Source organism: Babylonia areolata, chromosome 31 (genome assembly GCF_041734735.1).
Source record: "Babylonia areolata isolate BAREFJ2019XMU chromosome 31, ASM4173473v1, whole genome shotgun sequence".
Classification (NCBI taxonomy): domain Eukaryota; kingdom Metazoa; phylum Mollusca; class Gastropoda; order Neogastropoda; family Buccinidae; genus Babylonia; species Babylonia areolata.
The window spans coordinates 27,235,873-27,242,064 of record NC_134906.1 but is presented as its reverse complement, the minus strand read 5'-3'; the positions used below and the strand labels follow the sequence as shown (position 1 = coordinate 27,242,064).

The 6,192-nt window shown below is 41.1% G+C and overlaps 1 long non-coding RNA gene across 1 annotated transcript; it reads left to right on the top strand.

Moving 5' to 3' along the window:
* The first annotated feature begins 336 nt into the window (after positions 1-336).
* LOC143276113 (uncharacterized) lies at positions 337-3,420 on the top strand. The gene is made up of 2 exons (XR_013053499.1): positions 337-2,659; positions 2,725-3,420. It is a non-coding gene; the product is annotated as an uncharacterized LOC143276113 (long non-coding RNA).
* The last annotated feature ends 2,772 nt before the right edge of the window (positions 3,421-6,192 follow it).

Sequence of the window (6,192 nt, the reverse complement as noted above, 5' to 3'; positions counted from 1 at the left end):
AAGCGTAAATCAGTTTGACAAACACCTTTCAATCGTGTGTGTTTGAACACAGATTCAGAGAATGTGTTGTTTTCGACAGCGTGTGAGATGTACATATGTTACACGGAAATCTCCGATATGTTCATTCGCACCCCGTGGTTGCTATATTAAAACAACAACAACAACAACAACAACAAAACTGTGTATGTTAATTTCGTCGTTGTTATGGTTTGTTTGTACATTTATCTCTGATCCAATTAAGTTTAGACACAATCACTGTTTCTGACACATGGCGAGTTGCGGTAATATACGGATACTGGCGTAAGATTTCGAACCAAGTCAACGCATGTAGTTCAGTTGAAGACTTGTTGCATCAAAAGTTCCAAACAAGAAAGTTCAAAGTAGAAAATCACCCCCTTAAATTACCTTGATTTTGGCTTTTGCTGTCTGGTGAAGTTTTATCACGAAATGATGTAAACTAGTTTATCAGTTCACAAGACAGACGAAGTGTGGAACGAAACACTGGGGAGAATTGATGTGAAAATGGAGTGCCTGCAGTGTTTCTGAAAAATAAAATCATCCAGGGTGGGGGAGTTAGTTTAGGTATTTTGAGTTCCATGTTACATATGTCATAAGGTTTTAGGTAATCATTAATAAAAAATACATAGTTTTGCACAGGCTTTGTTTGAATGCATTGCATTGGCTAAGGATCGCGTGATAGATTCATTACTATCATTATTATAAATCCAGTAATTCAAACATCTGCGTCGGGAAAGTTAGTTTAGGTAACTTGGATTCAATGTTACACGTGTTACAAGAAAGTTTTACATAATCATTAATAAAATTTATGATCCATTATTGTCATTATGATTATTATTTATATCCCATGCTAAATCGACGTCTACTGCACCAGGGTTCGTGAGTCCCATTTGCAAATACCGGTTCATTTCCAAAGAAAAATATGTATTTCATACCGTTCTTTTCACATCAAGACATGATGTTCAATTTTGCCATCATCTGCCCTCCATACTTTCCCAGTTTATTGTCTGGACAGAGCGCCGATAATGTTCATTGAAACCGAAACGGGTTAACACATATTTAGATATTTATATTCTACACGTTAATAAGCAGAGCATGAAGTATTTCCAAGTTGTGCATTGCGTAAAATGTCAACATAATTGTTCCTGCGAACTAAATGATCCCGTGCTGCCTTCGTAAATTCACCTTTGCAGTCGGTATAATACCGATTTCATTCTTTATGAAATGTCAGGACTGGTAAGAAACTGTAAAACATTCATAAAAGCAAACTTGCGTTTTCTACCAATTTAGTATGTAATAGATGAAATTAAAAATTTTGTTTCCTTTTGACCCCAAAGAGTTCTCTTATTTTCTGTACGGTATCTGTCATCTGCCGCAGTGACCTACTAACGGAGGTATAGGACAGCATCAGCGCGGCAGCAGTCAGCCACAAGTACTGTACCGCGCTAAACGCTTTCCTCTGGCGACCCCTTATACCGCGCTTGCGTAACCCTGGCTAGCTCATGCATTGCGGATCTTTGTAAGGCGCTCTCTCATGGACAAATGTATGAGAAATAATTATTAAAAATCAAAATCTAATCATGTTCCCGCCCACCTACAGCGGTCAAGTTTATATCAGCGTGATCAGTATGATTTATTCTATTTTATCGTGAAAAGAACGGTTTTGTTGCAGACATTTTGACCATTTTTGTATCTGTCCCGGACTATTAGGTCCGGAGATGTATGCAGCGGGGCAAAGCGGTGTCTGCCCAAGATGTCTTTCTGGTCCAGGTTGTCCAGCCTATTTTGAACGGTATCTTTATCGAAAGCTTGCGTTTACTGAAGAACAATGAAGTGATTTGACGGAATATATATGAGACTACCGTCAATAAGTATCCATGTCAATAATCTATGTTTGTTAGCCCTGTGCAGAGCCATGTTTGTAATGTTCAGAATGCTACATTTTATCCTGTGTGCCACCAAAAAATGTTAATCAATTTTGTTTGATCTTTCCAGACAAGTTTAACATGAAATCAGCAACGAACATATACTGATGAATATGTTAAGAAGAATAGTGCAATTTTCATGTTGTGTAGATGTGTGCATATTTGAGCGTATGAATATTCATATGCAAATATATGTGTACATCTTTGTTTTGTCTTTGCTTGCCCGTCTGTTTTTTGTTGTTGTTTTTTCACACCAGTCTTTGAATGGGTTCTTTGGCAGTTTCACCCCAATACAGCAATCTTTCAATCTAAATGGTATCCCCACCTGATGTACGGTAGCATAGCAGAGTGGTCTAAGGCACTGGTTTAAATGGAGCTCATTTATTGTTAAGATGACAAGTCAGGTAAGCCATTGTGTTGTTATCAAGAAGTGTTTTTTCGTTTCGCTGTGAGTTTTGTGTTTAATTCAGTGGGTATTTTGTTTCAGTGTTTGTTTGTTGTTGTTTTGTTGTGCGTGTGTGTTTAGTTGGGCAGTCATGGTAAAATGCTGTGCGCTCAGCTAGGCTCTTCAGCAACAGTGTCAAATGGCACAGTCTCTATTCAACCCAACCCCCTGCTCCCTCCCGAACCCACCAAAAAAAAAAAAAGAAAAAAAAAAGGCTAACACAGATTCTGCTGCCATGTTCGTTTGATCCCCCACCCCCTCCCATTGAGAGGTTGAATCAGGAAACGATCTTATATGCCTTGTTCGTTTGATCCCTATCCCCCCCTCGTACTGAAGGTTGAATCAGGAAACGATCTTATATGCCTTCACACCTTTCTGATTTTGTTGATTTTGATCAGAGACCTGTTGGAATGATGTTTATCGTCGTGCAGTTTGGTGGTTTTTCGCTGTTGTTGTTTTGTTTGTTTTGTTTTTTTTCCCCATTTACCCCTGTTCTTCTTTGTGTAATCCAGTGATAATTACTTTTTTCATGAAGACAGGGTGTGGTGTGGTGTTGGTGAATAAAAGAGAAAAAAAGGTGAGAGTTTGGTTTCGTTAGGATGTTAATAGATTTGTGTCGTGTCACTTCACCAGATCATTTTGTGTTGGTGTTAAGGGAAAAGAACTGATAACATTGTCAAGCTCACATCCACTGCATCAATAGCTTTACTAACAGTATGCGCCTAAAAAACGTTTTATTAATGGTAATTTCTTGGGAAAAGTGACAAGTACAGTCTGCGGACATCGTGTGTGTGTGTGTGTGTGTGTGTGTGTGTGTGTGTGTGTGTTGGAAGGGTAGGCTGGGCGTGGAGCTGAGAGAGATAATTCATGCTTGTTTTTTGTCATCAGTATGATTTGATAAGTTGGGGCTGTATGTTTCTTACGCATGTCATACAGAACTTTGATTTTGTTGTTGCAAAACTTACAATTCAATCAATTTACAGTGTATATCACGGTCTCTTTGAGAGGTTTTTGTTTTTTGTTTTGTTTTGTTGTTTTTCTCTGTGGCATTACTTTAGAAGCGATAGTCTTTCAATTGCTAATACTGTTGTTATCGTTTCTTTAGTATATATATGCTGTCTTGTCCAAGTCGGTGATGTTATTAACTTGGTAGGTTTAAGAAAGATGAATCTGTTGTTTATCTAATTGGTGGAAGCATTTTCCTTTCTTTTGGCCCTTGTTGTTGGCTTTGATTATAGTCTTAGTTTCTTTGAGTAGCAATGTTGTTCCTTGTGATAAAGGGAGTAATATTTAAATAAACACTGAATACTTGCAATTGTATTCGTTTACTTTTTTTTTTTTTTTTTTTTTTTTTTTTTTTTTTGGTCTGTACATGATTTAGTGTTCAGAAGAAATACGATATAATCACGATGAAAATTCACGCTTACTTGAAGCTGTGCTTTCTAATAACAACAAAATTTGGGCTTTCTACCTCTATTTGTGTGTGTTGGTGAACGTGAGTGCGTTTCGTTTGTTGGTGGTTGCTGGTTCGAATCACGGCTCAGGCGCCGATATTTTCTCCCAATCCACTAGACCTTGAGTGGTGGTCTGGACGCTAGTCATTCGGATGAGTGCAGCATGCACTTAGCACACGTAAAAGAACCCACGGCAACAAAAGGGTTGTTCCTGGGAAAATTATGTAGGAAAAATCCACTTCGATAGGAAAAACAAATAATTAAAAAAACTGCGCGCAGGAAAAAATACTACAACAACAAAAAATGTGTGGTGCTGAAGTGTAGCAACGCGCTCTTCCTGGGGAGAACAGCCCGAATTTCACACAGAGAAATCTGTTGTGATAAAAAGAAATACAACTACAAATAATTAACAAAAAAACGAACGCTTACTGATCACGTTCTCTCCAGCTAATCCACAGTGAAAACCCATGCTTACTAACAACACAAACCGGTGCTTACTGATGAAGATTTATCACTGCAATTTCAGTCAATCAAGTAAACAAGCCTTAAACAGCAGTCAAAACTTGAGCTGATCATCCACAGATTCTTATGAAAACCAACACTTGTCAGCTTTGAAAAAAAAAAAAATCAGCAATAAATGGAAATGCAGCCTGGCATTCAGACCAAATCTTCCCCCTGAACAAATGTGGGAGGGAAGCGAGAGATGTGCAAAATTAGCAAGTTTGCTGACGGGCGCAATAGCCGAGTGGTTAAAGCGTTGGACTGTCAATCTGAGGGTCCCGGGTTCGAATCACGGTGACGGCGCCTGGTGGGTAAAGGGTGGAGATTTTTACGATCTTCCAGGTCAACATATGTGCAGACCTGCTAGTGCCTGAACCCCCTACGTGTGTATATGCAAGCAGAAGATCAAATACGCACGTTAAAGATCCTGTAATCCATGTCAGCGTTCGGTGGGTTATGGAAACAAGAACATACCCAGCATGCACACCCCCGAAAACGGAGTGTGGCTGCCTACATGGCGGGGTAAAAACGGTCATACACGTAAAAGCCCACTCGTGTGCATACGAGTGAACGCAGAAGAAGAAGAAGAAGAGCAAGTTTGCTGCTCCTTCAAGGAGTTGGGCAGTGCATAATTATAAAGAGTATTCGTGTTTGTAGATCAGCATCACTCTGATTCTTATGGATGATTATGAAATACGGCTTTTGTGTGTAAAACTGTGTGGATGTTTCGCTTTGGTGAACAATAGCAACCGAAACAACAGCAATAACGATAATTTATATGAAATATATATATTTTGCGATTCATACACAAATACAGCTATGTACAGAACTACAGAAAGGCACAGCATTCAATGGAGAGTTCCAGATCTGAAAACCTGCAGCCACACGACGTGTGCTGGAATGTGCAGAACATGACGTCACACATTAGCGTCATGGGAAAGGAAAAAAAAAAAGAAAAAAGAAAGAAAACTACGCCGATCCACGACAACGGCAACTGCAAAAAGTAGACCACTGGGAGAAACTGTGTGAATTCTTCTTCGTCTTCGTTGTCGTCTTCCACAAGACAACAAACAACAATCTGCTGATGGAACTGTCATTTTGTGATAGGCTGCTGCTGAGCATGACTTGACTGGGCTGCTGATGGAAATGTTGTCAGTTGAAGGAGGAGGTGTTGGGTGGAGGAGAGGGGGGGGGGGGTCATGGGGGCGCGGGAAGAAGGTGGGGGGGGGGGGGGGGGGGAGGCAATCCACTGCTGCGTTCGCGTCTCTGGTGGCTAGGCCAATCTGGCAGTCAGCGGGAATTCAGTCATCCGATCGGCACAGCCCTGGCTGTCTGTTCTTACCAGAAACAAAAGAGGTAGGTGAGGGGGTTTGGGAGGGGGGCGAGGGGGGGGCTGGAAGGAGGCAGGGGAAAGGGGGGGGGAGGGCAACTTAAAAAAAGAATGGTTGGTGAGGGTGTTTGGGAGGGGGGGGGGCTGGAAGGAGGCAGGGGAAAGGGGGGCAGGGCAACTTAAAAAAACAGAACGGTTGGGGGTAGGGGGTGGTTGAAAGTCACTTGGTAGAATCACAGACAGGAGATCAGTCTGGGCGTGAAGCAGTCCAACAACTCGGCCATGACAACCTCCTGAGGCAGTGTGCTCCACGTATGGGAGGTAAAAAAAAAAAGAAAGACGTCTGTCTGTACTGTGTCCTGCGAGCAGAGATGTTGTAGTTGCAGGTGTTGTTTCATCTGGAACTCAGCCTGCTGTCTGATGGTCTTCGTAGGAAGACTGACTTTATGGAGACTATTCTTCTTCTTCTTCGTTCGTGGGTTGCAACTTCCACGTTCACTCGTATGTACACGAGTGGGC